This window comes from Agelaius phoeniceus, chromosome 13 (genome assembly GCF_051311805.1).
Source record: "Agelaius phoeniceus isolate bAgePho1 chromosome 13, bAgePho1.hap1, whole genome shotgun sequence".
Taxonomy (NCBI): domain Eukaryota; kingdom Metazoa; phylum Chordata; class Aves; order Passeriformes; family Icteridae; genus Agelaius; species Agelaius phoeniceus.
In genome coordinates, this window is record NC_135277.1 from 17,335,050 (window position 1) to 17,347,109 (window position 12,060).

General features: G+C 57.6%; 1 protein-coding gene across 1 annotated transcript in view; it reads right to left on the reverse strand.

Annotated features, from left to right (window-relative positions):
- The window catches only part of CLK3 (CDC like kinase 3), a 127,005-nt gene extending 126,958 nt beyond the window's left edge, over positions 1-47 (reverse strand). Inside the window, exon 1 of the mRNA XM_054641796.2 lies at positions 44-47. The gene's annotated coding sequence lies outside the window, so the exon portion shown is untranslated. The remainder of the gene's footprint in view (positions 1-43) is intronic.
- Positions 48-12,060: the final 12,013 nt, after the last annotated feature.

Genomic DNA, 12,060 nt, shown 5'->3' on the forward strand with positions numbered 1-12,060 from the left:
CCAGCCCAGCGGGGGCACCGCGGGTGGGTTCGGGGTTCGCTGTGGCCCCTGCGTGACGTCAGCTCATTAACGGGAGCCTTTAATTAATCAGGGCTGCGTCCCCACCCCAAAGCGCCGTTCCCGCCGCGCCGGGCCGCTAGATGGCGCTAAGAGATCAGCCTCAGCTTCATCCTCACCTTCATCCTCATCTTTCTCTTCATCCTCATCTTCATCCTCACCTTCATCCTCATCTTCATCCTCATCCTCATCTTTCTCTTCATCCTCATCTTCCCTCATCTTTATCTTCATCCTCATCTTCATCCTCATCTTTATCTTCATCCTCATCTTCATCCTCATCTTCATCCTCATCTTCATCCTCATCCTCCTCACCTTCATCCTCATCCTTCATACCCATCCTCATTTTCATCCTCACCCTCCTTTATCTTCATCCCCATCCTCATCCCCATCCTCCCCTTCATCCTCATGCTCATCTTCATCTTTATATTTGTCTTCATCCTCATCCTCAACCTCATCCTCATCTTCATCCTCATCTTCCTCTTCATCCTCAACCTCATCCTCATCCCCATCTTCATCTTTATCCTCATCTTCATTCTCATCTTCACCTTCATCCCCATCCTCATCCTCCTCATCCTCACCTTCATCCTCACCCTCTCCCTCCCTCTCTCCCGCTCCATCCTTCTCCTCCTCCTCCTCCTCACTCTTCCCTTCTCCCTTCCGGGAACCTCTCCCCTTCCCGCACCTTCCCCATGCTCCATCCCCCCTCATCCTCATCCTCATCTTCATCTCCATCCTCATCCCCATCCTCATCTTTATTCTCATCCCCATCCTCATCTTCATCTTCCTCTTCGTCTTTATCCTCATCCTTCATTGTCATCTTCATCCTCATCCTCATCCTCACCTTCATCCCCATCCTCATTTGCATCTTCCTCCTCATCCCCATCCCCATCCTCACCCTCATTCTCCTTCATCTTCATCCTCACCCTCATCCTCATCTTCATCCTCCTCCTCCTCTCCATCCTCATCCTCCTTCATCTTCATCCCCATCCTCATCTTTATTCTCACCCTCATCTTCATCTTCCTCTTCATCTTTATCCTCATCCTTCATTGTCATCTTCATCCTCACCCTCATCCTCACCCTCATCCCCATCCCCACCCTCACCCTCATCTTCACTCTCATCCTCCTTCATCTTTATCCCCATCCTCATCTTCATCCTCATCCTCACCCTCATCTTCATCCTCATCCTCATCTTCATCTTCCTCTTCATCCTCATCCTCATCCTCCACACCCCTCTCCTCTCCCCTCCCCTCCCCATTTCCCTCCCCCTCCCCGGGGCCGATTTTTGGGCCGATTTCCGGCGCTTTTTGCCCATCTCCCCTCTCCTTTTTATCTGCGGCCGTGCCTGGAACAAAACACCGGCGACAGGAGGGAAAAAAACAACAAATAAATAAATTTCAACACCCCAAAAAAAATAAATCAACCCCCCCCCAAAAAAATTAATTAACACCCCCCCCCAAAAAAAAATCCTTTTTCCCCCCTCCGGCAGCCCCAGGGCCGTAAATCCCGGCAGGTCAGGGGCGAGGCGGGGTGGGAAGGGGGAGGAAGGCTCGGAGGAGGAGGAGAACAAATGTTTGAAGAGGCTGCAGAAAAAAATCCGCCCCCGCGATCGTTAAGTGCTGCTGTAAATTATTCATCGGGAGAGGCTCGGGAGAGGCCGCGAAACGCGGGCAGGGAAAAAGGGGAAATTCGGGATGTGGGGGGAAAGGACTGGGGGGAGAAAATCCCGAAATGGGATCGGGGAGTCGCGATTTCCTCTTTTTGGGGGTTTTGGGGGGTTTTTTTAGTGTATTTTTTTTTTAAATTTATTTTTTAATTAAGCCATTAAGGAGCGGATCCCGAGGATTTATCCCAGGAAAACACGGACAGGGAAAAAAAGGGAAATTTGGGATCGAGAGGGTTAAAGGATTGGGGGGGATGGATCCCAAATGGGGATCGAGGAGGGCGATTTCCCTCTTTTTTAAATTTTATTTTTATATTTTTTAGGGTTTTTTTCATGTTTTAATGAAGCCATTAAGGAGCAGATCCTGAGGATTTATTCCCAGAGAGGCCGGGAAAACACGGGAAGGGAAAAAGGAGAGAAATTGGGAAATTGGGATCGGGGGTGGGGGAGGAAAGGATTGGGAGGAAAAATCCCAAAATGGGATTGGGGGGAGGGCGATTTCCCCCTTTTAAAATTTTATATTTAGGGCTTTTTAATTTTTTAAAATTATTTTTTAATGAAGTCATTAAGGAGCAGTTCCCGAGGGTTTATTCCCAGGAAAACACGGGCAGGGAAAAAAGGGGAATTTGGGATCGGGGATGGGGAGAAAGGATTAGGGGGAATAACCCCAAAATGGGATCGGGGTGCTGCGATTTCCCCTTTTTAAATTATTTTAAATTCCTTTTTTATGTTTTAATGAAGCCATTAAGGAGCAGATCCTGAGGATTTATCCCTGGAGAGGCCAGGAAATACAGGCAGGGAAAAAGGGGGAATTTGGGATCGAGGGGGGGAAAGGACTGGGGGGGAGAAATCCCAAAATGGGATCGGGGAGATGCGATTTCCTATTTTTCAATCATTTTAAAATTTTTTTTGTGTATTTTTAAAATTTTCAATGAAGCCATTAAGGAGCAAATCCTGAGGATTTATCCCAGGAAAACACGGGCAGAATAAAAGGGGAAATTTGGGATCGGGAGGGCGAGGTGGGGTAAAGGATTGGGGGGAAAAAATCCCAAAGCAGGAACGGTGCGGCGATTTCCCATTTTTAATTTTTTTTAAATTTTTTTAGTGTATTTTTGTCATTTTTAATGGAGCCATTAAGGAGCAAATCCCGAGGGTTTAACCCAGGAAAACAAGGGGATAAAACAAGGAAAAAAAGGGGAGAATTTGGAATTGGGGGGGCACAAAAGATTCGGGGACAATCCCAAAAGGGGCTCAGGGAGCGCAGCAGAGCCGCGATTTCCCCGGTTTTATTTAATTTTTAATGATTTTAGAGCATTTCTGTCATTTTTGCCGGAGCCGCGGGCAGCGCCGGGAGCGGGGCTTGATCAGGAGGGGCCGCGAGGGGAGAAGTGACAGCGCTGTGATCCCCGTGGTGTTCCCGAGCTGTCCCCGAGCTGTCCCTGAGGTGTCCCTGAGGTGTCCCCAAGCTGTCCCCGGGGTGTCCCTGAGGTGTCCCCGAGCTGTTCTCGGGGTGGAGTCACTGGGAGCTGTCCCCAGGGTGTCCTTGGGGTGCGCTCGCACTGTCCCCGCTCTGTCCCCGAGCTGTGATCCCTGAGGTGTCCCCAAGGTGTCCTCGAGCTGTGATCCCCCCAAGGTATCCCCAATCTGTCCCCGGGGTGCCCCTGGGCTGTTCCCGGGATGTCCCAGCAGTGTCCCCAAGCTGTGATTCCCCCAATGTGTCCCCGAGCTGTCCCCAGGCTGTGATCACTGGGAGCTGTCCCCAAGCTGTCCCCGAGGTGTCCCCGAGCTGTGATCCCCAAGTTGTGATCCCTGAGGTGTCTCGGAGCTGTGATCCCCGCTCTGTCCCCGAGCTGTCCCCGGGCTGTGATCCCCAGGAGCTGTCCCCGAGCTGTCCCCAGGAGCTGTCCCCGAGCTGTCACTGCTCTGTCCCCGAGCTGTGATCCCCCCGAGGTATCCCCGAGCTGTCCCCTGGGTGTCCCTGAGCTGTCCCCCACCTGCCCCCGGGCTGTTCCCGGGATGTCCCGGCGGTGTCCCCAGGCTGTGATCCCCGTGAGGTGTCCCTGAGGTGTCTCTGAGCTGTGTCCGGGGTGTCCCCAAGGTGTCCCCGAGGTGTCCCCGAAGTGTCCCCGAGGTGTCCCCGTGGTGTCCCCGAGGTGTCCCCGAGGTGTCTCCAGGGTGCGACCGGGGTGTGATCCCTCGGCTGTCCCCGGGGTGTCCCCGAGTTGTCCCCGAGCTGTCCCCAATCTGTGATCCCCGGGAGCTGTCCCTGCTCTGTCCCCGGGCTGTGATCACCGGGAGCTGTCCCTGCTCTGTCCCCGCGCTGTCCCCGCGCTGTCCCCGCCCCGGGGGTGGCGTGTCCCCATTAGCAGGGTGTCACTCCCGATTACGGCCGGCGCTGGCAGGAGATGGCTCTGCCAGGCGGCAGCGACGGAGTGACAATAATTCCTGCTTCGGGCGAGAGGGGAGGGAACAGGGAAAAACAGGGAAAAAACAGGGGGAAAAACGGGGGAAAACCAGAGGAAAACCAGGGAAAAACCAGGAGGAAAACAGGGAAAAAACAGGGGAAAAACCATGGGAAAAACAGGGGAAAAAACATGGGAAAAGGGGCCGGGGAAGAAGGGAAATGTTCATCCCAACAGCAGCTGGGTTGGAAAAGGGAAAATATCCATGGAAAATATTCCTGGGCTCCTGTTGGTGCGTTTGGGCTGGAAAAGGGAAAATACCCATGGAAATGATTTCCTGGGATCGTGCTCCTCCCCATGGCTCTGGTGGCATTTTGGGCACCTGGATTTTGGATGAAGGAGACGCTAAAAAATAAATTAAAAAAAAAAAAAGGCCACTGGAATGACAAGGAGGAGCTGGGAGTGGGCAGCAGGAAGGTTTTGGGGTCCAGGGTGGGGGACCCCAAAATCCAGGTCCCCAAAACGCTGCTGGAGTGGCAGGGAGGAGCTGTGGGTTCGGGGTTCTGGGGCTGGGGGGTTTTGGGGTGCGAGATGAGGATGGGGCTGTGCTTGATGTGCCCTTCCTCCCAAAATCCAGGTCCCCAAAATGCTGCTGGAGTGGCAGGGAGGAGCTGGGGGTCAGACCCAGGAAGGTTTTGGGGTCCAGGGTGAGGGATCCCAAAATCCAGGTTCCCAAAATGCCCCACTGGAAGTGATGGGGAGGAGCTGAGGGTGTTGGGGCTCGGATGGGGCTGAGCTTGATGTGCCCTTCCCCCCAAAATCCAGGTCCCCAAAACACTGCTGGGAGTGACAGGGAGGAGTTGGGGGTCGGCACAAGGAAGGATTTGGGGTCCAGAATGAGGGACCTCAAAATCCAGGTTCCCAAAATGCCCCAGGAGTGACAAGGGGGAGCTGGGGTATGGCACCAGGAAGGATTTGGGAGTTCTGGGTTCGGATGAGGCTGAACTTGATGTCCCCTTCCCCCCAAAATCCAAGTCCTCAAAATGCCCCAGGAGTGCCAGGGAGGAGCTGTGGGTTCAGGGTTTTGGGGTTCAGGGGTTTTGGGGTCTGAGGTGAGGATGGGGCTGAGATTGATGTGCCCTTCCCCCAAAATCCAGGTCCCCAAAACGCTGCTGGCATGACGGGGAGGAGCTGTGGGTTTGGGGTTCTGGGGTTCGGGGGTTTTGTGGGTCCGAGGTGAGGAGGAGGAGGAGGAGGAGGAAGAGGAGGAGGAGAAGCTCCCCATCCCCAGGGGTCTCTCCCGGGTGCCCCAGCCCGGGTGCCCCCGCGGTGCCCCCCCGGCCGTGCCAGAGCCGTGCCAGACGCTGCCGGCAGCGCTAACTCGATTTCCCGGGCTCTCATTTCCCTCTCCGGCCCGGCTTTGATGGACTCGGCCTAATCGGGTTAGGCCGGGAAGCGGGAGCCTAATGGGATAAGGGCGGCACGGAGCGAGCGCTGCTGCCCGCGGGGCGAGCGGGCCGGGCCGGGGGTGCCCAGGGCGGCCAGCCTGGCACGGCACCCATGGAGCCATCCCGGGACAGCCCGGCCAGCGGCCAAGGGGCCCTGGGGGGCTTTGAGCCGGGCCTAGGCCTGGCTTAGCCTCAATAGAGAGGTGCTCCCGGACCCATTCCGTCATTCCCTGAGTCATTCCCGGAGCCATTCCCGGGGCTGATCCCGGAGCGGCTCCCGACCATTCCCGGGAATGGCTGGGAATGGTCGGGAATGGCGCCGGGAAAGGCTCCAGGAATGGCCGGGAATGATCGGGAGCCGCTCCGGGATCAGCCCCGGGAATGGCTCCGGGAATGACGGAATCGGTCCGGGAGCGACCGGGACCCGCTTCGGCAGCCGCTCCAGGAATGACCGGGAATAGCTCAGGGAACCGCTCCGGGGATGGCTCCGGGAATGACCGGGAATGGCTCCGGGATGGGCTTCGGGAGTTCGGGAGTGACAGGGAATGGCTCCGGGAATGACCGGGAATGGCTCCGGGATGGGCTTCGGGAGTTCGGGAGTGACAGGGAATGGCTCCGGGAATGGCCGGGAATGGCTCCAGGAGTGGGCCCGGGAATGGCTCCGGGAGCAGCCCCGGGAATGGCTCCGGGATGGGCTTCGGGAGTGACGGGGAATGGCTCCGAGAATGGCCGGGAATGGCTCCGGGAGCAGCCCCGGGAATGGCTCCGGGAATGGCCGGGAATGGCTCCGGGAGCAGCCCCGGAAATGGCCGGGAATGGCTCCGGGAGTGGGCCCGGGAATGGCTCCGGGAGCAGCCCCGGGAATGGCTCCGGGAGCAGCCCCGGGAATGGCCGGGAATGGCTCCGGGAATGGCCGGGAATGGCTCCGGGAGCAGCCCTGGGAATGGCCGGGAATGGCTCCGGGAGTGGGCCCGGGAATGGCTCCGGGAGCAGCCCCGGGAATGGCTCCGGGAGCAGCCCCGGGAATGGCCGGGAATGGCTCCGGGAGCAGCCCCGGGAATGGCTCCGGGAGCAGCCCCGGGAATGGCTCCGGGAGCAGCCCCGGGAATGGCCGGGAATGGCTCCGGGAGCAGCCCTGGGAATGGCTCCGAGAATGGCTGGGAATGGCTCCGGGAGCAGCCCCGGGAATGGCCGGGAATTGGCTGCGGGAGCAGCCCTGGGAATGGCTCCGGGAGCCGCTCGGTGCCGCCCGCCCGTGCCCGCCTCATTAACTCCATCATCGCTATCGGTGCCGCCCCCGCCGCCGCGGCCCCCGGGGCCCGTTCCGAGCGGAGCGCGGCGCTCCGGGCCCCGCCGCAATTACCGGGCCCGCGCAGCTGCGGCCGGCGGGGCCTTAATTCAATTAGCGCTGCCCCGAGCGCTCCCCCGGGAGCGGCACCGAGCGCTCCTAACAAAGACATCCCCGCTCCCGCCGCCGCCGGCATCCAGGGCTTGATTGGCAGCTGTCAATCAAACCGGGCGGGGTGGAAATGGCGGCACGGAGGGATTGTTCCGTGAGGGGAAAATTCCCGGGGAAACGGGGATGGTCCCTGGGATGGCCGAGGATGGACGGATGGACAGGGGAGGTGTGGCTGTCCCTGGTGGGGTGGCACTGGAGGGGCTTGGGGGTCCCTTCCAACCCAAACAAGTGCGGGGTTTTGGGATCCCCAAACCAAAGCTGTCCTGGGGACAAAATCCCAATTCTGGGATCCCCAAACCAAAGCTGTTCTGGGGACAAAATCCCAATTCTGGGATCCCCAAACCAAAGCTGTCCTGGGGATAAAACCCCAATTCTGGGATCCCCAAACCAAAGCTGTCCTGGGGATAAAATCCCAATTCTGGGATCCCCAAACCTAACCTGTCCTGGGGACAAAATCCCAATTCTGGGATCCCCAAACCAAAGCTGTCCTGGGGATAAAACCCCAATTCTGGGATTTCCAAACCAAAGCTGTCCTGGGGATAAAACCCCAATTCTGGGATCCCCAAACCTAACCTGTCCTGGGGATAAAATCCCAATTCTGGGATTTCCAAACCAAACCTGTTCTGGGGACAAAACCCCTGTTCTGGCATTCCCAAAACCCAAACTTTTACCGCTGTGATTTGGGGACAAACCCCCAATTCTGGGATTCCCAAAACCAAATCTTTCCTGGGTACAAAACCCCAATTCTGGATACCTCAAACCAAATCCTTCCTGAGCATGTCCCCCCCTGTTTTGGGGGACAAACCCCCAATTCTGGGACTCTCTAAACCAAACCTTTCCCCCGCCCTTTATCTGGGGATAAAAACCCCAATTCTGGGATTCCCAACCCAAACCTTTCCCCGATGCCTCCCTCGCGATTTGGGGATAAAACCCCCAATTTCGGTGCTCACACCAGGCTGAAACCACGGGCACCAAAGGCGATCCCGGTGTTTTTTGGCCGGCCCGGGGCGGGTTCGGTGGCCGGGCTGGCTCGGTGACAGCTCCAGCCTGGCGCGGTGACAATCAGTGACAATCGGCGCCAGCCGCGGCTCCAGCGGGGCTTTCAGCACGGCAATCCCATAAATTAAAGCTGTTTAAGCGCCATCAGCAGCTTTTCCCTGATTTCCCCGCTTTTCCAGGCTCTGGATGTCCCCAAACCCCCGTCCGGGTGACACTGCCAGGTCGGTGACACCCCAAAGGTCGCAGGTGCCAAATTAAGGGCGCTGAGCGAGGTCGGGCCGGGTTAAACCGAGCCTAAAACGCGGCTGGTGATTAAATCTGGGATGGAAGCAAACCCCTCGGGATCTGTGTTTTCCAGGCTCGGCATTCCCGGCATTCATCCCCTGGGAATTATCTCCGCTTTTTTGGGGGTGAAACGCCGGATTTGGGGTGAAAAAAAGAAAAATAAAGGGAAAATATGAACGGCAAGACGGAGGAGGAATTGAGCTGTTTCCCCTAGGAATAAAAACCTGGAAAAAAAAAAAAACTGGGAAAGGTGGAGTTTCCCGACGTTAATTCGCTCGAACAGCATCGTTTTGCTCAAGTCTTTGATTTCTTTGTCTCCCGCAGATGTCAAAGGCTTTTGTTCTCCGGAGGGAGAGCGCGGGGGATGAGGGAAAAGGGGGGAAAGGATGGAAAAGGGAAAAATTTGGGGTCTCGATGCCTTTTCCAAGGGGTGCGCCTGGGATAACATTCCTGGGATTTGCTCGTCCTGGTGCGGGGGATCTGGGATTTTCACAAACCCCACAGGGGTTGTGGGGTTCATCAATTCTGGGATTGTGGGGTTCCTCAAATCCAGGGATGGGCAGGGATTGTGGGATCCTGAGATGCAGGAACTGTGGGGTTCCCAGATCCAGGGATAGGCAGGGAATGTGGGACTCCTCAATTCTGGGATTGTGGGATCCTCAAATCCAGGGATTGTGGGATCCCCAAATCCAGGGATTTTGGTGTTCCTCAAATCCATGGATTGTGGGATTCATCAATTCTGGGATTGTGGGATTCATCAGTTCTGGGATTGTGGGATTCTCTAGATCCGGGGATTGTGGAATCCCTAGATCCAGGGAAAATCCGGACCTTCCCTGGAAAATTGTGATATTCCTTGGAAAATCAGAACTTTTCATTGGAAAACCGTGACTTTCCTTGGAAAAAGCCCGGTTTCTCTTGGAAAATTGTGACTTTCCTTGGAAAACCCCGATTTCCCTTGGACAATCCCGAGCCTCAGGCAGAGCGTGGGGAGCCGTGGCCCAGCTCAGCAGGAATTACCTCCCTCATTTCCATCGCTCCGGATAAATTATCCGGATCTGCTTCCCTGGTTTTCGTCTCCACTCCCAGCTCTTCCACCCCTTACGGGAAGCCGGGAGCGGGGAATTGGAGAGGTTGAGGAAGAAGAGAGAAAAAAACCACAAATCCTAAAAAAACAGCCCCTGGCAGCTCTCAGATCCAAACAATAATCAGCGAAATGAATTCCAAAGGCGTTTTCCCGCATGACCAGGAGCGATAATTTAGCGCCAGCTGGAAGCTCCGGGATTAATCCCTGCGCCGTGAATAATTCATCGCGCGAATCCCCCTTTTCCCTCCTCATTCCAGAGCCGCTCCATCCCCAAATTCTGCCGGCGGAGGGGATTTGGGGATGTGGAAATGAGATCGATCGGGGCTGGCGGCACATCCCGCCCTTCCCCGGGCCGCGATTCCCGGGAACAGCGGGGCCGTCCCTGGGGACGGGGACAGATGGACATTTGTCACCGGGGTTAAGCAGCCTGGCCTTTCCCCTGCTCCCGGCTCCCGCCGCGGTTTCCTGGGAATACCGGCACGTGCTGAAATTCCCGGAAAAGCCACGGATTCGTGGGGCTGATTTTTGCAGAGCCTCGGGACAACATTTCCAAGGGATGAAAGTGGGATCCGACCCCGCTGACCGGGCTGGGGAGGGGTGGCAGCTCCAAAGAGTCCCAGCATTGTCCTTGTTCCTGTTGCTCCCAGCTGTGGGATTCGGCATTCCCGGGATCGCACCTGGGATGTCCCAGTTGGGATCTCGGTGTCCATGGGAGGCAGAGGAAGGGTGGGATGGGGTTTTCCATGGAGGTCTCAGTGGGTTTGGGATTGTCCCGGTGTCAGCCAGAGGGGCAGTGCTGGGGTTGGAGTGGAGATCCCAGATTCCTGGGAGATTGTTTGGGAATTCTGTGCCAGGATGGTCACCCAGGTCTGGAGGGGGAGGTCTGCACCCCAGAAACCCTAATCCATCCATCCATCCATTGATCCATGGATCCATCCATCATCCATCCATAGATCCATCCATAGATCCATCCATCCATCCGTCCATCCATCCATCCGTCCATCCATCCATCCATCCATCCATCCATCCATTTCTAAGAATAAAACAGGGAATTTGGGATTTGTGAGGGAATTTGGGATCTGTGGGGGACTCAGATCTCAGGAAGGCACTCGTTGTCCATCTGCCACCCTCAAACCCCTTCCCAAGCTGGAATTCCAGCTCATACAGAACAGCAGGAATCGTGTCCATCCCCAGATCCACAATCCATCATCGGGAACGCCATCGGCTTGTCGGGAATGCCATGGGCCTGTCCCCAGCAGGGCCTCACCTCGGGAGAGCTTTCCAAAGGTCAGCCCTGCCACCGCCATCCCAGCACCAGGAATTTATCGACAGCAGCTCCTTCCTGACGCTGCTCCTCCGGGAATGAGATCCCTTTCCACAGCAGTGCATTCCCGCTTCCCGGGGAGGCTGGAAAAGCAGCAGGGCCTCCCCCTGCTCCGGCTTTGGGATGGGGATGGGGTCACAGAGATCCATGTGCTTTGTCCAGCCTTGGGAATGAGGGTTGGGATGCTCCACACCCCAGCATGGGCAGTGTGGGCTCAGCACCGGGAATTTGCCAGCGCTTCCCGAGGGATTTTTGGCAGGGACACAGCCGGGTTTGGGCACCGGGAATCCTTGGCAAAATGCTCGGGGCCCTCTGGCTGCTCCCGTCCTTTCCCAGCCCTCGGGAAGTCCAATTTTGAGGGGGAAACCTCCCTGAATCCCCCGAATTCCGGCGGCTTTTCCCGGCCTCATCCCCGTGCATGCGGCCCTGGAAGTGGCCCTGGAGATGGAGCTGGCCCGGGAGATGGAGATTGCCCTGGAGATGGCCCGGGAGATGGAGCTGGCCCTGGAGATGGAGCTGGCCCGGGAGATGGAGCTGGCCCGGGAGGTGGCCCGGGAGATGGAGCTGGCCCGGGAGATGGAGCTGGCCCCGCTCCAGCCGCAGCAGGGGACAGGAAGCCACGCTCGGGGACACGGCGCGGCTTTGACCCCGCTTGTCCCCGCCCGGCTCCTGTCACCGGCGCGGCGGCGGCGACGTTCCCGCTGTCCCCCGGGCTCTGGCGGAGCGCCGGGCCGGGCCGGGGCACAGATGGCGGCTCCGTGGGCGATGTCACCGCCCGTGCTCTGATCCGCGAGGACGTTTTGGCACCGCCACCCGCGGCCACCTGGAGCGGCGCAACAAAGGGACCGGGGGGAGGAGGAGGAGGAGGAGGAGGAGGGGGAAGGAGCCGCCTTCATCCCGCCGGGATCCTTGGCACGGGCGGGGCTGGATGGGGGCAATCCCAAGGGCTGAGCGGGAGAATCCTCAAGGGGAAGACCCCAAAAATGAATTTACCCCAGGAATAAATGCATCCCGAATTCCCGGAGCTTGGCGCTGGGAGGGCGGCTGGGCTGCGGCTCTCTGCATCCCCGCGGGTTTGCTTCGTGCCCACCGTGCCCAAATCCATCCCTTTTGGTGGAAAAGTGGCTTTGGGCGCCACGGGAACACCCCAGGAGCGCAGAGCACCCAGCGCTCCCACAGGTGGATCCCTGCAGAATCCCCAACTCCCGGCCAGGAATTCCAGCTCTCCGTGATGCCAGGGAAGGGTTAAACCCCCGGGATCCCAAAAAAAAACCACCAAAGGCGGGCAGAGGGGGTGTCCTGCTGAAGGTGAAGCCAAGCGCGGACCTGATGGGAAGCGAC